Source organism: Nyctereutes procyonoides, unplaced genomic scaffold (assembly GCF_905146905.1).
Source record: "Nyctereutes procyonoides isolate TBG_1078 unplaced genomic scaffold, NYPRO_anot_genome, whole genome shotgun sequence".
In the NCBI taxonomy this organism is placed as follows: domain Eukaryota; kingdom Metazoa; phylum Chordata; class Mammalia; order Carnivora; family Canidae; genus Nyctereutes; species Nyctereutes procyonoides.
Genome location: NW_026575035.1, coordinates 9,914,835 through 9,932,831, shown reverse-complemented (window position 1 = coordinate 9,932,831; position 17,997 = coordinate 9,914,835). Strand labels below are relative to the sequence as shown.

At 35.7% G+C, this 17,997-nt stretch overlaps 1 protein-coding gene across 12 annotated transcripts in view; it reads right to left on the bottom strand.

Moving 5' to 3' along the window:
- Positions 1 to 17,997, bottom strand: part of NCOA2 (nuclear receptor coactivator 2) — a 297,105-nt gene that overhangs the window by 193,030 nt on the left and 86,078 nt on the right. For all 12 annotated transcript variants that reach the window (XM_055318183.1, XM_055318176.1, XM_055318178.1 and 9 more), the window contains exon 2: positions 4,432 to 4,488. The gene's annotated coding sequence lies outside the window, so the exon portion shown is untranslated. The remainder of the gene's footprint in view (positions 1 to 4,431; positions 4,489 to 17,997) is intronic.

Genomic DNA, 17,997 nt, shown 5'->3' with positions numbered 1-17,997 from the left:
TGCCTTAACCTCTACTACCACCGAGATAACGATTTTTAGTAGGAAGACATAGAATTCAGAAATCAATGCTCAGTTTTTCTCTTTAAAAGAAAAATCAGAAAGCCAAAATTTAATGTGATGACACTGAACAAGGAAATAGAGAGTTAGCTTGTAGTAATATTCCTTTTCCAGTTTAATAATTTGGGGTATTAAAAGTGCTACTTCCATGAGCACTTAGCATAGGCTAGTACCATATGAACAATAGATATTTCCAAAAGAAAGGAGAATCAGAAGGAAAGAGTCATGGCCTGAAGGTAAAAGGAAGGAGGTGAGCAAGAAAGAAGAGTTAAGTGTGCTGAATGATTTTAGTTTTATGGGAAAAACTAGGCCAATCTGCTTACATTAGTGTGTACATAAAGAAGGAGGAAAAGTGGAATATTAAAAATGCTTTAAAAATTGGCCTGTCATCCAGTTTCCACTGATGGCTTTGTATCAATAATACCCACTGGAAGATAATTTCAACCTACCAGTAAGCCTGCAATCAGCAGTCCACTCTCTTCACTAGCAGAGGAGCCTACCCAGTAGGGCTAGGGTTAGGATTCTAGCTCCAATACTTAAATAACTGAGCACATTTTGCCAACTGTCAAAATAGTTATTTTTCAGATCACAGTGCCTACCGTGCTGACATTTCAAGGAAACACCACAAAGGAGCAATACAATTAAATGTCTGCAAATTTTGCCTAAGCAAGATATATATATTTAAATATTCTCAATGTTTGTTTATATTAATACCTATTTTCAGTGGATCGTATTCAAAGGCTCACATCTGTAGCTCAAATCCAGCCACTCTGTCTTTAAGGGAATTTATACATCTCTAGTTAAGTCAATCACACATCTCACATCTATGAATGAAGAGGGAATTCAAAACCCAACAAATATTCACTTAAAATGTTCCAACCTTGTCTTAGCCAATACAGACATAATTTCTTTTATGTCTTGATATGCTTAATAAAATTTTTAGTATTTAGTACACAACAACAAAGTACATTAGTATTATAAGAAGTGTATTACACTTTATTGTACTTTTGGAGAACTTCTCTCTCCATATATTAGCATCAAAAAGTCTGGCTCTAACTAATATGTGTACATAATTCTTCACCCACCAATCCCCCCGCCCCATTCTCCCACCCCAAATCTTCTGGTACACAGAAAACAGACTTAAGAAATAAATACAAATGATTCCACAGTGAGTTCAGTTTTCCATAATGAAGGCAAAATTACATTTCAAGGCTGTATTGTCAAACAGATTTATCTAATGCTTGCTCCTGTTTTGACTATCAATTCTAAGAATATTTTATTGGCTAACTTTAAAAATGCTTAAGCTGTGAGACTGGAATGGAAATAATGATGTAGCTATAGATTAAAAAGCACAATTTGGTCTGTTAAATAAATTTTGTCTTTTGAATTCAAACTACAGAATTCCCTTTCTATATACTCAAATCTGAAATTTGCATTTATACTCATAGACACAAACCTTTTGGAAACTGTGAGGAAATATAATTTATCGTGTTCACAAATCAAAATTTTAAGATGTATTCAACACTGTCTTCAAGAATATTCTGTCTACAATATTATTCATGTAAGACTCAAAATATTTTTTTTTTTTAAATTTTTTTTTAAGGTTTTTTTTTTAAGTTTTTTTTAATTAATTATTTATTTATTTATGATAGTCACACAGAGAGAGAGAGAGAGGCAGAGACACAGGCAGAGGGAGAAGCAGGCTCCATGCACCGGGAGCCTGATGTGGGATTCGATCCCGGGTCTCCAGGATCGCGCCCTGGGCCAAAGGCAGGCGCTAAACCTCTGCGCCACCCAGGGATCCCTCAAAATATTTTTATATGGCTTTCTCAACCCTGAAAATAAACTAAATAAGGAAAGCTGAAGTTCTATTTGAACCAACTCTGCTAAATCTCAAAGTCATGCCATTTCTTAAATAATTGAAAAATTTTTGTCAGATATATAAATTACTATACCTTTCAAGATAAGGGTTCTAAGTAATTCTATAATCACTATATTTCATACAACCTGTTCTAAGAAAAATGATTCATCTACCAAACTACAAATGCTACCTGTAAACTAACCTTTCTAATATTTTAAGGATAAAGAATGCTGATTCACAGCATACCACATTTATAATGGAAAAAGGAATCCAAATGGCTTTACCCCATGTGCCTCTCCCTTGTGCCCAAAAGTGAGCATGAAATCAAAGTGCCAGAGTGGAATTTTAAATTGTTTAGGTAGTCATTAAATCTCAAATGAATTGTCATGTTTCACAGTTTGAAGTAAAGGTTAAGGGCAGCCAGGGTGGTTCAGTGGTTTAGCGCCGCCTTCAGCCCAAGGCGTGATCCTGGGGACTGGGGATCAAGTCCCACATCAGGCTCCCTGCATGGAGCCTGCTTCTCCCTCTGCCTGTGTCTCTGCTTCTCTGTCTCTCGTGAATAAATAAATAAAATCTTAAAAAAAAAAAATGAAGTAAAGGTTAAGAATTAGGACCTGCTAATGAAATAGAAGCAAAATAATGTTTGACTTTTAAATTAATTTTGAAGTCCTCACATATCAACATAATTTTCCTATATTACACTTACTGCCACAAATATGCTTGTATTCAGGGCTATTTAGGCATAAAACAGAGCTCAGTGGTTAAGATCAAGGTCTTTGGAGTAGCAAATTGCCACTTACTTGATATGACCTTGGTAAAGTCACTTAACCTCTCTAAGCTTCAATTTCCTTATCTGTTTTTCTAAAGATAACTGAAAAGCACTTACATAATGCTTGGCACACAGTAAGAGAGCAATAAGTAATAGCTGCTGTTATTAGTGTTATCAAAGGAATCTCTGCAAGTTGCACTTGTAAAATTAAATGTGAATAAGAAATACCTGTATAATTTATAAAATTTTACTTAAAAAAAAAACTTAAATGTCAGACTTAATTCTTTCTATAAATGAAAATCATGGTGGCAGGAGAAACCAATGCCTGAAAATAAAAAAAAATGGATCAAAAAATAAAACATACCAAAAAAAAAAAAATTCCAAAACAAACCAAGAAACCAATAATAGCAACCAATAACTTAGAACACATAAAGGAAACTGCCAAGGACACAAGGAAATGAGTGGTCTGCTTATTCCTATAGCTATCTTTATTTTTTTAAGTAAGCTCAATGCCCAATGTGGGGCTTGAACTCATGACCAAGATCAAGAGATCAAGAGCTGCATGCACTACCAACTGAGCCAGCCAGGCAATCCTCCTACAGCTCTATGATAATAAATTCAAACATCAGTATAGAGAGTAGGAAACTGACCCAAAAATCTAAAAGTTAAATTTTGTATCCAGTGATAGTGGTAAATTTTTAACTTATTTGGTTTTTAGAGATTTTCAAATCTCTCATTCTCTATAAAGATATCACAAAACATATCCAATATGGTAGCATAATACAATAAGGAGGTAAGAAGTTCTCACACCTGCTTCAGGTTTGTCCGTAACTTTATCATAAGAACCTTCTAGGGTAGAACCAAAGTAAATACAGAATTGGAAGCATTACCCACCGAACTGTATCTTGATTAAGCACTCTTTAGTACATAAAATATGCAACACAGGTAATTTCTCAAAACACTGAAGAGCCATATACTTTAAGTATCTGATATAAATTAATTTCACATTTAGAAATAAGTACAAAAATTATTTCTAGTTTATATTTATAGATGCAGAGTTCAATGACTCTGAGTATAAATAAATTCTTAATATTTACTACCCAATAATTACTTTAAACAAACATTTTATTTATTCAGTCTTTCCTATATACCAGGCACTATCCTAAAAGTCAGGAATTTTGTTTTTTACCAAGACAAAAATAGTCTCAGTGTTTATGGAGCTTATACTTTCATTGGGAAGATTATAAAAAAATATATATATATCATGTGATAATAAATACCATGATAAAAATCTATCAGGGTTGTGCATTAAGAAGTGACTGAGAAGCTATTTCAGACTGGTTGGACAAGAAGAGCCTGCTCATTAAATTTAAAACATTTGCTTCCACTTGCTGCCAAATCAATAGAAGCAATTCTTTTATTTATATACAAAAAGAAATGTAAACATTTTGCCAGGCTCTGACATTATAAATCACCTCATCCAATGGGTATGTTTAAACTCTTCCCAAATATACAAAGTAAACACTGATAAATAGGTAAAATCATTTTACCTTCAAATTCATTTCTAACACATTCCTACAGAATTTTTATAATAAAACAGAATGCTGACAAGTATACATTTTGTTTATTTATATTCACTTTATTTACACATTACTCTGCTAACCTATAAATAGGATAATTCTTAAATATTTGAGTTTACTTAAAAATCAAAATATCCCAACAGACAGGCCTAATTTTGACTCACCTGTGCCTGTACACAGTGCAGAAGATCTATAAATTTGTAGCCAAATCCAAGAGAAATCTGCAATACAAACAAAAAGGCAAACATGAGTAAAAAAAGATGCAGAATCCTCTTGGACTCATTAGAGTGGATGTGATTTTTACAACCAATATACAAGTAACTCATTAATAACATCTCGCTGTTAAATTACACGATAAATCAAGAAGACTTGCTGTATTATTTCTAGTTGGATTAAAAAAATGTACAATATGTAAGGCCACATTTCATTGTGAATTAGGAGGTGTCTAGTCTACAAATTTTGAGTTCCCACCATAATTCTTACTATATTTTCTAATAGCTGCATTGTCTCATAGGTCTCAGAAGGAGCACTGAAAGCTGAGAAGCAGCAAAGACCCAAGATCCCTATTTCCAGACTGCCCTCCTAGGACAGGCCTGTGCCCAGCATACAGTAACACAGTGCACAGTAAATGCCTGAGTAAACAAATAAAATGCACATCACGATCTTAATTTGCTGTGATTTATAGTTTATCAGGAATCAAAAGGCTTGAAATTGCTAAAATAAAAACCTAAGTCATAATTGTTTACAGAAGTTAAAAAGTGACTGAATAATTGTATCAAAAAAAAAAACTTGAGTAAAAGATGCAAGAATGATGCTATATATATATGTGTGTGTGGCAATCTTAACAATTTGTAAGAGCAAATGTAGATAAGGAAGAAATGAACATTTTCAATCATGAGGGCACCTGCTCACCAAATTTCTTCTGGGTGTATGTCTTTGGGAACAAAGAGTTTAACTTCAAAAAATTCTGCAGCATTTTTTCTGATCCACCAAGAATCACTTCCTCTGCATAAAGAAGTTTGTTTCTAAGATGTACGTGAAGAACACAAACAACAAATATGTGCTGATATTTACTGTGTATTAAATGTTTATTACTTTAATTTAAGAGGTCTAAAGGGGAGGGAAATAGAAAAAAGTTCCATTTTGAGTTTTACCAGGACCTGATCAGTCTGGAGATCATTGAACGTAATGAAATGCAGCTAGAGTATTAGAGATGATTCATGAAAAACTAAAGAAAATCTGTATGCAAATAAGATGTTATCACAATAAGTAAAACGAATGGATTTTCCTCAAGTGGCAGTCAGTGAGCAGTGTGCAATAAACTGTTATGTAATAGGAGTCATCAATTCTTTCCAGCTCTACTGCGTAAATGTATTCATGATGCTGGCCTACTTAAGCCCATTATAATTCTATACCAACAACTAATTCACTCAAGGACATCACACTATGCAACAATCAAGAGCTAAGAGTTGTGATTATTAGCAGAAGTGAGGATATTAAACTATTACTGCTTCATCTATATGATTCAGTACATTTTTACCAATACGCTAAGATAATATGAGGACAAAGTGCCAACGTATCCATGCTGAAGAAAGATACATGAGACGTGAAGGTGTGGATAACTGATATCTTCATGTAACATCTTAAATAAGAGATATTAATAAAATACAAACACAGAATTACAAAATGTTTTGGAAGTTTACTAAGGGAAAAATCTCAACTATTTAAAGCAGAAGTACAGGCACTAACAATTCTGAAACAAAGCAACATCCCTCTACTCTTCTATCAGTCTTGTCAATTTTCACCAAGTTCTTTCAGGAGAGCATTTGAAGGGAGGCAGGCGGGAGAAAGTCTACCCTGGTCCTGGCAGAGTGACAGAAGGAAAGACAGGAACCTTTCAAGAAAGGCCAGAGAGACACATACCACCTTTTTCTTACTACCACTGCTAAGATAAACTGCCTCTCCATAAAGCAATGGGTCACTATCAGAAGACAGCATGGAGAGGTGCCTGCGTGGTGCAGTGGGCTAAGCTTGGGGTTCTTGGTTTTCAGCTCAGGTCATGATCTCAGGGTGGTGAGAATGCTCAGCCCTCAGCCCAGAACTTAAGATACTCTCTCTCCCTATGCTCCCCCATCCGCACCCCCTCTCTAAAATAAATAAATAAATCTTAAAAAAAAAAAAAAAGAGGAAGAGGCAATATTGAACAGTGGAAAGAACCAGTAGGGTTAAACATCATCAGACCAGTTTTCAAAACCTGGTTTCATCATATAAACACTGCTGCTGTTACTATGTTTCTATCATTAACAGCAGCTTAGGTATGTGACCTAGGAAATGTTATTGTGGACTCAAATATAAAATGAGGATAATGTCCTGTTTGCAGCACCTTGGAGGTATTAAATCCAATGATTATATAAAGCACCTGGTACACAGTAGCTGTTAAAATTATTATCCTACCAAGTATGATCCTGCTAAATGTTGCTAGCTCTGACAGGTAACTCAATGGAAAGATGAAAAATGGAAGCTTCAGGCCTGCCCTACCCTAAGTAGGACTGATTTTCCCTGGAACGTCCTAATGGCTTTATCTGACCATAACTTTCCAGAGACACATAAACATGGAGACTGCTGGGAAATGTCTGAACCAGAGCTATTTTAAAACTACTTCAAAAGGTGAAAAATACTACCTAACATTAAATCTTACTATAAAGTTACATAATCAAAACAGTGGGGTATTAGCATAAGGATAAACAATAGAAGAGAACACAGTCCAGGAAAAGGCCTACACATTTATATCAAATCATATTCAACAAAGGTCACAAGGTAATTAATGAGAAAAAGACAGTCTTTTCAATAAATGATGCCAAAAACTTATACATATGGAGAGGGAAAAAGAAACTCAACCTTTACCTTGTACCATGTACAAAAATTAACTCAAAATGGATAGTATCATATATCTAAAAGTAAAAACTGAACTACAAAACTTGGAGAAAATTATTACGGATTACACAGAAAATTTTTAAATATTATACCAGATGTATAAAATAAAAAAGACCATAAAAGAAAACAACCTGATAAACTGAACTCCATTAAAATTAAAACTTGTGCTCTTCAAAAGACATAACTTAAAAATGAAAACACAAGATACGGGTGGAGAGAAAATATTGGCAAAATCATTACCTGTAAAGTACGTGCATTTAAAATAAAGAGCTAAATAATGAGGATATCCATCTAGAATATATAAAGAACTTTTATAACTCAAAAATAAAACAAATAATTCAACTTTTTTAAATGGGCAAAACCTTTAAAGATTTTTTAAAATGTTATAGAAAATATACAATGGTGTCTCAGTCCAGTTAAACATTCGATTCTTGTTTTTAGCTCAGGTCATGGTCTTGAGGTTGTGAGATGTAGCATGGAGCTTGCTTATGATTCGCTCTCTCTCCCTCTGCCTCTCTCCACTCTCTCTTTAAAAAAAAAAAAAAAAAGATATACAATGGGGAAAGTACACGAGAGTACTAAACATCATTAGTCATCAAAAAAATATAAATTAAAACCAAAACAAAAGGGACACCTGGGTGGTTCAGCGGTTGAGCATGCCTTCAGCTCAGGGTGTGATCCTGGGTCCAGGGATCAAGTCCTGCATTTGGTTCCTGCAGGGAGCCTGCCTTCCCTTCTGCCTAGGTCTCTGCCTCTCTCTTTCTCTGTCTTTCATGAATAAATACTGTCTCTCATGAACAAATAAATAACATCTTTAGAAAACAAAACAAAATATGCTAGACATGAAATAAAACATTGACAAGGACAGGAAGAAACTAGAAACCTCGAATGACATGGAAATGCACAATGGTATGGCCATTTTGGGAAACAGTTCAGAAGTTTCTCATCATACAACCCAAGAATTTCACTACAAGGAGCGTTTTCACTTCTCCTGGGGATAGATGATCATACAAGCAGTTGTATAAGGACAATCCTAGCAGTTATGTTTAGAACAGCTGAAAAGTGGAAACTCAACAATTTCCATTTGGAAAATGGATTTTCTAGAATGTAATACATAACACAATAAAATATCAACAATAACAAGAAATGAAATACTCATGATGCAACAACATGAACCTTAAAAACATGTGCTAAATGAAGGAAGCCAGACACAAGATAACATATCATATAATTCTATTATTTTGAAATTTCTAGAAAAAGTAAAAACTACAGAGGCAAAAACAGGTTAGTGCTGCCCTGCATTAGAGAATGGAAGTGGGGAATGGACACAAGAGAACTTTCTGGGCTGAGAGAATTATTCTAAAACTGGATTGTGGGTGATGCTAAAGAAAGATGTATAAGAAACACAAGACATAGATAACTGTCTACATTTACTAAAACTCATCCTATAATACACTTAAAATGGGTGCATTTCATGGTATGCAAATTATACCTCAATTTTTTAAAATGTTTTAAATGCTAAAAAAAATGTAAATGTACATGTATCTCTATGTACCTCCCTTTCTTCCAGTGTGATAGTTAGGGTTACTGTGTTAGTAAAGGGATGTAAGGGACAAAGGCTAGTTCTAGCAGCAAAGGGTGTAAACATCTGACAAGTAGTGCATCAACTTGGTTGCACGAATAACACATCATTACTTTGAGGCAAAAAAATCAGAAGTGAGCCTACATCACACAAGAAAAGATTGCTGACAACATAGATGATTTTTCAAAAGGTGGTGGAGGATTAAAAGAAGATATACTCGATATTCTATTATGTATGTATGTATTTATTTACTTATTTATTTACTTATTTACTTATTTACTTATTTACTTATTTACTTATTTACTTATTTATTTATTTATTTATTTATTTATTTATTTATTTATTTATTTATTTATTTTAAATGTAGGGTTAGGAACAAAGCCAGAGGAAGCAAAATAAGAAGAAAATGAAGTGACATCTGCAATACTACCTAAAAGAGCACTTTATGCTACCAGAATGAGAGAAGAGTCATATTTTGCTGTTTTGGTTTACTATCGTCACCATCATCATCAATAGCTACAGTTTATGAAATGCTTCTGGCAGAGAGCTTTACATGCCACTCATTTTAATCTTCCTAACAGGGGCACCTGGGTGGCTCAGTGGTTGAGCGTCTGCCTTTGGCTCAGGTCGTGATCCTGGGGTCCTAGGATGGAGTCCCACATCAGGCTCCTCATGGGGAGCCTGCTTCTCCCTCTGCCTATGTCTCTGCTCTCTATGTCTCTCATGAGTAAATACATAAATTCTTAAAAATAATAATAATAATCTTCCTAACAACCCTATGAGGTAGGTATTGCTACTATCACCTCCATTTTGTAGATACAGAAACTTAACTGACAAGTGAAGCACTTTGTCCAAGGTCACAGAGGTAATGCAGTGGTAAAGCCTGGATTCTAACCCAGAGTCTGGGTGCAGAGTCCAAGCATGCTCTTACCTGCTGAGCTGTTATGGAAGTTCACTGTTCTGATATTGCTATCATTTTTGCCAACTTGACTTGAAAAAGAAGATGGCAATAATGTGATTAACTTGAAAACTGCATTCTGGTTCTGGTACGGTACAAAAAAGAGCAGCAAAGCATATTCCCCACATCATTTACCCCAGCTGGACATTCTCAATGAATCCGGACATTCGTTTTTCCTGACCCAAATGTAGCCTCACAGTTTTCTCAAAGTTCTCACGAATCAAAGGAAATCATCACATTAGGACGGGCACACAAATGAAAATATATTTGCCAACCAGAGCAATTAACTTGAGGTTTTATGGCACATACTAAGAAAGAGGACTCTACCCAAAGAGAGCCCTACAAACTGCCATACTTCATGTTTCAACATAGGTCCTACTGATTACTGGTCTTGTTTTTTAGCCAGCACCACCACAGTCATCAAGCCAGTCAAATAAGTTGGTGGGACTGAAGGTTGGTGGGACTGAAGAGAGCACATGGGAAAAGAAGAAAAAGCTAGTGCTACTCAAATCACTTGAAATTTTTCAACAGTTTCATCCAAACAAATCTGAACATATATTCACAAGTGTTCACCTGCAATGAATGACCAGCATAATTTGATTTCTTTTTGCTTAAAGACATAAAAAATCTCAACACAAAACATACCTTTAACTCACCATGTTTCAAGTTATATTACATCAAGAGGAAGTCATACTTTCAGGACTTAACTATGAGAACTATTTCAGATTACTGAACAGGATACTAAAATTTTTTGATACATATTACATATATTTTATAAAACATAAAAAGTATTCTAAAATACAGCTTCCATATATTTCAATAAGATATATTTAAAAATACTAAATATTATGAAATATTCTTATTAAATATTAGAAAATATTATAATAGTAAAATCCCAAATTTGATGTGTTGCAAGTCTTAATCATATAATGTATAAAGAATGTGGAGTGTCAGGTAAAATTCTTTCCCAATCATTAAGCTGATGGTACTAAAAATAACATCTATACCACAGAAGAATAATTTATAAGTTAACTAACTTCTATACATACTTCAGACAGCTTGTGTTTTCTTCATTTAAAAGGCTCTACCTCCACTGCAGACAATGACTCTTAACTAATGAAACTCTTTAACAAATAACTTTCATTTTCCAAAGTCTTTTTTAAGAGGGTCAACAATATCATCTCAAAACGCCCTTAAAATGACATTTAGCTCATAACTTATAAACATTAATTAACTTTGTAATTATTCTCTCCAACTACTTATTCTGCCTATTATACATATATAAGGTTCTTAAACTTTAGGTTTTGCTTAAAGAAATCTTCAGTTTTCTAGAACCAATGCTTAAAATTATTGAAGTCCAACCTTAAGATGTTCTTATTTTAATTCAGTCTAATCAAATGCTTTCAGTACAGTTAATCGTAAGTTAAAACAAGTAGAGATTTGGGGGATCCCTGGATAGCTCAGCGGTTTAGTGCCTGCCTCCAGCCCAGGGTGTGGTCCTGGAGTCAGGGATCGAGTCCCACATCAGGCTTCCTGCATGGAGCCTGCTTCTCCCTCTGCCTGTGTCTCTGCCTCTCCGCCTCTCTCTCTCTCTGTGTCTCTCATGAATAAATAAATAAAATCTTTTAAAAATTAATAATAAAAAAAACAAGTAGAGATTTAGATTTATAATCTAATAACTTCTATACTAACTGTAAAAAAAAATTCTAAATAGATATATACAAAAGGATGTAACATCAGTTTTAAAAATTCCTAAGCTGCAGGCAGGTGCACATATATCATTGGTATAGTGAAATATAACCTACCCATCAACTTTATAAATATCATATGATCATTCCTTTCATTTTTGTCTCTCACAATGGGCCGAGACAAATACAATGAAGCCAACTATCATAAAACACTAACTCTTCAAAGAACAGTATTGCCCAGAGACAGACTTAAAAGAAAAATTAGTTTCATACATGTAGATGAATGTACACGGCTCACATTTGGAAGACAACTAGAAATTTACTAATTTGGAGTCACTGGAGGCACAGGGGTAGAAAAAAAACTGTGGAGTCACTAACCTGAATATAGCATTTAAATTCAAAGAAATGGTTAATTAAGATAGTGGCAGAAGGAAGACCAGCAAAGACAAGTACTACAGAATCCAAGAGGAGATAGTTCCAAGGAGGCGAGGGTGGTTGAAATAATTCAATGCAACCGAGAATTATATAGTTTTCTACTTGATTTGGCAAGCAGAAAGTGCTGATCTTCCTAAGAACAGTTGCACTGGAGTGACAAAGATATAAAGCAGACTGGAGAAAGTTGAGGTACTGACAAATGAATAGGATATAAGGATTTGGACAGAGCAGGCACTAATGATTACTATTATGGTTACCTTATGCTAAAATTAATCCTCCCCTCTAGACTGTGAGCTCCTTGAGGGCAAGGGTAAGGTTTCATCTCCCTTTGATGAGGAAACAACATGCCTCCAGACAAGTGACTTTTAATGCTCCTGCAGAAGTCCTGGGGCTCTAATTAGGAAGCATGGCCCCCAAATTAACACGATAATATAGTCTTTAATGGAATTACAAGGAGAAAACAGAAAAAAATTAATTAACTGGGCAGAAATTAATCTTTCTTAAACAAAAATAAAAGGCTCTGAGAAGACTCCTGACCAAGACCAGAGCATGCCAACCTGTCAATCATTCGGTCTTTCCAAAATAAAAGGCCTCAACACACAATGTAGTAGTAAAACAATTAAAATTTGTTTTTTCTCCCAATAATGCGGATCATCTTTGCCTGCAATGTTTCCCTTCATTCTCCTTAAAATAAGAATATTTATTGAAGCCTACTGTGTATACCAGAATAGTAGAGGATTTCCATATATTATATCAACTGCAGAGGGAAGAAATTCACGTAGGGAGAGGAAATGAGACTATGAACTCCTCTCAGAAACTTCCCTACTCTTGAGGTTTTTCTCCCAAATTAATGCTACAATGACCACTCTAACCAATATGAAATGAGGCTTCACTCCTTCCCTATACCCCTGAGGATAATGCAGATAGGCTTATGTATGTAAAACTTACCCCAGTATGAGCAGGTGGTAAGAGGTAACCAACTGAATCAAAAGCAACATTAATACTATAGATCTGCCTACCCAGGACAGGTACAGAGTCTTTGCCCGCAATAACTAATGTTCATTTCAAAAACCAGCCTCCCAGGGATCCCTGGGTGGCGCAGCGGTTTAGCGCCTGCCTTTGGCCCAGGGCGCGATCCTGGAGACCCGGGATCGAATCCCACGTCGGGCTCCCGGAGCATGGAGCCTGCTTCTCCCTCTGCCTGTGTCTCTGCCTCTCTCTCTCTGTGTGTGTGTGACTATCATAAATAAATAAAAAATTAAAAAAAAAAAAAAAAAAAAAAACAGCCTCCCAAGAACCAGCACAAACTTTGTGCCCACCAGAGGCCCCCTTCTGAGTTTGTTTTTCCTCTCAGGACAGGCTTCTTTCCTCCAAAGACTGTCATTGTCACTGTCCTAAAGGAGGCCTCACCTTTCAACAGCCTTTGGCCACAGTAAGTTAACCATCCTTTTAACATAATAAAGGGAACATTCATTAAAAAAAGAAAAACACACACACACACTGTAAAAAGGAGGATAGGAGTCTTCTTAAAAAGCTCTGAAACAGCCATCTTATAACCAAGAAGTAACATAATTTGTCTAAAGTCAAAGAACAAACGAGTGATGGAGCTGGGTGTCAGACCCAGGTCCACCTGACTCCAGGCATTATCTTCTTACTACTCTGACTGCCTGCCAGGCAAGCACCAATCCGTCAAAAAATAAATAAGTAAAAGACAAGTAGGTGGGGAAGGGAAGAGAGAAAAAGTAGCAACCCCTAAATAAAATGGTATTTTTCAAAAGTTGAAAACAGTTCACATTTATGTATAATATATATTTATGGCTGTAATTTTACATCACAAATAAGTTTTTCAAAGTAAAATTACAATTTTATATGAGGTAAATAAATGTAGCGGTATTTTACAAAGTTCCAGAAAGACTACGGTATTCCAAAAATGAGCACCAGATTACTAAGAAAAAAAGCTATGCAGCTTAGTATGTTGGAAAATGGAGAGCGGGTAGCCCCAGTGGCGCAGCGGTTTAGCGCCGCCTGCAGCCCAGGGTGTAATCCTGGAGACCCAGGATCGAGTCCCACATCGGGCTCCTTGCATGGAGCCTGCTTCTCCCTCTGCCTGTGTCTCTGCCTCTCTCTGTATGTCTCTCATGAATAAATAAATAAAATCTTAAAAAAAAAAAAAAAAGGAAAATGGAGAGCATATCCCTGGAGTACAGCTAGTACCTAGTCAAATGTTTATTGTCTGTATGATCTGAGTCAACCTATGGATCCAACTGTCACTCTGAAGAATTATTACCAAAAAAGGTATTTCATTAACAATTTGATTTATTGTGTGGGCCTATGCAGAGTTTCTCGTTTTGTTAAAAAATTTAAAATGCAATTTTTAACTTTACAACATGTCTAGGCTCTGACAAAAACACTGAGGAATACTGGAGAAAATGGGATCCTATGGCAAAAGTACCATTTTGAATAAAAGTTTAGCTCTGTAAGAAACTTGAAAATAAGCTATTTTAACTACTCATTTTTAAAGATTGGAAACTGACATTCAAAGAGATTAGTACCTCTGCTGACAATAGTATTTCTATCATCCTCTGACTAAAGGAGTTTCTATGAACCTCGAAACAAATACTACCCTAAAGACACTGGCCTTCCCATCATATCTTAAGTAACTGCTATGGAAATCATCATCAAATCTGTGTCAACCTTTGCATCACAGAAGGGCATTATGTACACTAAAAGGTATGAGAGGTTTGTAACTTAGTTGTCAATCTAGAACATGTAGAGAAAATATCTAACAATACAAAATATAAATAAAATTCGAAAGATCTGGAAATGAACTTTCTAACATCCTAAATATACAGAATAACAAGGAGAGCTACCTTTTGTTATTATTGTATTAGTTGCTATAATACAAGTTTTACAAGCATTATTTTTACTATTTCCCATAAATAGGTTTCACCCCTATGGCATCTATCAATTCCATTTTGCAAGTGAGGAAACTGAAAGTCAAAGAAGTTAAGTGATTTCCTGAAGTTAAACCAAGAGAAGAACTAGTAATGGAATCTCTGTCTTTCTGAATTCAAGCCCTCCTCTTCTCCTTGTTGTTTCCATCTTGTTCCATTCTGCCAGGCTTTACTCCTCTGCACTCTGGTTCCACCCACCACCTTCCTCTCAACCCAGGAGAAAAAATGATTTGGTATCAAGAAGATGCTTTCTAATATCCTGCTATTACAAAAACAGCCAGAAGCATCATTCACCCAACAAATTCACTCAGTACAACCCAGTGAGTTGTCCAAAATGTGTCACTAACAAGATTATTCAATCACTGGCCTCCTATGCCTATATAAGCAAAGAAAATGGAAGAAATACTAATATTACAGGATAAAAGGCAGACGTGAAGAAAAAAAAATTTTAAAGCTGAGACAAGGGGTGCCTGGGTGGCTCAGTGGGTTAAGTGTGCCTTCGGCTACGATCATGATCCCATGATCCCTGGGATTGAACCTCACATCTGGCTCCCTGATCAGTGGGGAGTCTGCTTTTCCCTCTCCTTCAGAAGTTCCCCTTGCTTGTTCGTTCTCTCTCTCTCTCCCTCTCCCTCTCTCTCTCTCCCCTGACAAATCGAAATAATGCCCTACCAGCGTGGTTCATGAAACGTCTGAGTTTGGCTCAAGAACAAAGTTTTTCTAGGTTTAAAACCTAAATGAAGGGGGGGATCCCTGGGTGGCTCAGCAGTTTGGCGCCTGCCTTTGGCCCAGGGCGCGATCCTGGAGTCCCGGGATCGAGTCCTGCATCGGGCTCCAGGCATGGAGCCTGCTTCTCCCTCTGCCTGTGTCTCTGCCTCTCTCTCTCTCTCTCTCTCTTTCTCTCTCTCTCTCCCGTTCTGTCTCTCTCTAATCAATCAATCTTTAAAAAAAAAAAACCTAAATGAAGAAAAAAATGTAGAGCTTTATTTTTGTATAAAGCTAAATTATATTAAATTTGAAGATTCTCCTTTATTATTAGATTATGAGCTTATTATATTCTGGGATTAAGTTTTCCTTACATTTTCTGAAATGGTGGTTGTCGCTGATGGTCATTTTTTTTTTCCCCATGTAATGACTTGACAAAATTCAAAATCTGACAATCCTCTGTCAGTTCCCTAGATTTGGGGGGAAATTTTCAGTAGTACACAAAATCAAAATTTCTAGGTACCATTACTGGCTCATCTATTATGAAATGCTGTATTAATCCACACGCATGTGTGCACGCACGCACACACACACACACACACACAGAGAAACACAAATATAGGTACTCCCCTCTGGCACCATGGAAAAAGTTCATTTTCAGCATGAACTTCCAACCAAAAAGTTCTTGTTTCTACCCAAAGAAATGTTTAACACTCCTCCCTCACGCAGGTCTAGGACAAAGAGCACTCTGGGCAGTCAAGCCACAACACAGCATGGAGACAGGGACAAAGTAGCTATCATCAGATCCCTGAATACTAAACAATGGACATGGACATTATGCTGAACGTCCTAAAATAAAACCACAGCCTAATAAGGTTAATAATAACAATGACAAGTAATATATATATATAAAGGATAGAAACTGTGGAAGACTAATGACAGCAATAAACTTTTTGCCACTGCTACTGAAAAATGAAGTATAACTGCCCTCCCTGGGGTTGCCTTAGTGACTGGCCTAACAGACTGCAGCAAAAGTAATATTCTGGAACTTCTGAGCTTTGAACTTTGCAGCATAGGACTTTGGAACCCTTTATCTTGGAGTCTGAGCCACTACATATGTCTGACTACCTTGAAGCCACCATACCAGGAGGAAGCCCAACCTAGCTATGTGAAGAGGCCATAGGAAAAATATATGCTCAGCCAGCCCCAATCCATTCCAGCTACTAAGAAGAGTTCCTGAGCCTCTCAGCTGAGACTCCATACATCACAGAAACAAGCCATCTCTGCTATGCTCTGTCCAAATTCCTAACCCACAGAATTATGAGATATCATAGTAAGTTGTTTAAGCAACGGGTAACTAGAATAAAAACTAACAGCTTTTCATAAATAGTAATAAAGACTTTAAAGCAAAAAGGAAACATCTCAGGAAGATTAGCTAGAAACCAGAACGGTATCCAACACAAAAGAGGATTATGGTACATAAGATAAATATAAATCCATTTATTCACTTATCCAACAAATATTTATAATACTAGGACCTATAAATAGGGATATACACAGGCTCTGGAAATGCTTTAAAAAAAGGTTCTGACTTCAAGGAACTTACAGACTAGAAAATATTCTGTATAATAGTGTCTTTCTGTATACTTTTTAATGTTTTTCACAAAAATAACACAATCAACAATTCAGATACAACCAATATATGCAGACCAATCTCAGAGTGACTTGGGGTTGGAGTTCCTCTAAGAAAAGGAAGTGAAGATTGAATCAAAATCCCACAAAAGGTCATTTGCTTGTTTGTAATATCTCAGCATGCCTTCGTTAACTATAGTATATAATAAAATGTTTGGATTCTCATTTCAGACTATAAATTCAAGGCATGCGTAACTAATCCTTTTTATTTTTTCTTCATCAAGTATCAGGTTAAAGAACCTTTAGAGATATTATTACAAATATGCCGGGCAGACCTTTTCTACTTTACTGCAGTTGAGATTTGGGGACCCAAAATGGGCAAAACAAGTAAGGTCAGTAGTAAGTTGTTGTTTTAACAAGATTTATTTCTGTCTAGGTGTGCTACAGTTTAAACAAACACACTTACTATTCCAGTGACTAAAATAATTTTAACTGCTCCTTTTATTTAAGCATAGACAATTTCACCTTTCATATTATTCTCAGGGTTCTAAAATTATTCACACTTTTTCTATTTACAGGATTTCTCTATTCAAATTTCACAGGAGGGCAAAAAGAACACAAATAGGGAAAATTATTCTACCAGTTTTTTTGGGTTTTTTTAACTAGGTATTTTTAAATACAGGAAAATGCTTGATCTCATGTTGTAAAAGAATGCAACAGTAAATAAGCATGTTCACGGCCTCCTGGCCCAAAGACCATAGTATGTCTTAAGATCATCAGCACCTAACAAACTGCCTCTGTAAAGGGTACTCAGCAAATATATATGGACTGATAATGCATTT